The sequence below is a fragment of the Pteropus alecto genome, unplaced genomic scaffold (assembly GCF_000325575.1).
Source record: "Pteropus alecto unplaced genomic scaffold, ASM32557v1 scaffold5, whole genome shotgun sequence".
NCBI classification, from domain to species: Eukaryota; Metazoa; Chordata; class Mammalia; order Chiroptera; family Pteropodidae; genus Pteropus; species Pteropus alecto.
Window position 1 is genome coordinate 19,016,064 of NW_006441953.1, and position 673 is coordinate 19,016,736.

The window sequence follows — 673 nt, forward strand, 5'->3', positions numbered from 1 at the left end:
TCATATGAGCAGCGGGTCGGGGAGAGCGGCGCCACTCCCGGCGTTCGGCCGGGCAAGGGCGCGGGGAGATGGATTGCGCGGCCGCCGCCCGGCCCAGTCGGGAGGGTGAAGAGGCCTGTTGTAGCCACGAGGGCACCTCCTCCCCAGATCCTGCCAAGCAGGAGTCACTTCGAGGGGAGCGGGCGGGAGGAAACTGCGGACCTCGTGGCCTAGGTTCCCGGGTAAGGCCTGGAGTCGGGGGAGGCGATGGGGGAGGGCGCGGCGGGAGTATTCGCTTCCAAGGGCACCAGGTACTCCTCAGGCGGAGAGGCCGGGAGAGGGCCCTGGGAGCGGGTGGATGCCCAGCCAGGGGAAAGTAGGAGGGCGGAAAGTGAGGGAAGCGCGTGGATTCTTCTTGTTGGCTGGGGTGGGGGTGGCGGGAGTTGAATGAGGCTTGCAGACGAGGAGTTCTCGGGGGAAGGGAGAGTAGAGGGAGGGCCTGCCGGGAGAAAGGAAAACGTGGAGTATACCTGATGGGCAGGAAGGCTGGAAGTTTGGAGCCACTGAGTTTGTACTTTGGCGGGAGAGCGCGTACCTCGGTCCATTCAAACACTTCAAAGTAGATACTCGGCAAACTTCCGCTCTCTGCCTGCGCTCCCGCCATCTCCTTTATTTCCTGCTTTGGCTAAAACAG

At 63.6% G+C, this 673-nt stretch overlaps 1 protein-coding gene across 2 annotated transcripts in view; it reads left to right on the forward strand.

Moving 5' to 3' along the window:
• The window catches only part of DHX15 (DEAH-box helicase 15), a 51,078-nt gene that overhangs the window by 369 nt on the left and 50,036 nt on the right, over nt 1-673 (forward strand). The window lies entirely within an intron of this gene.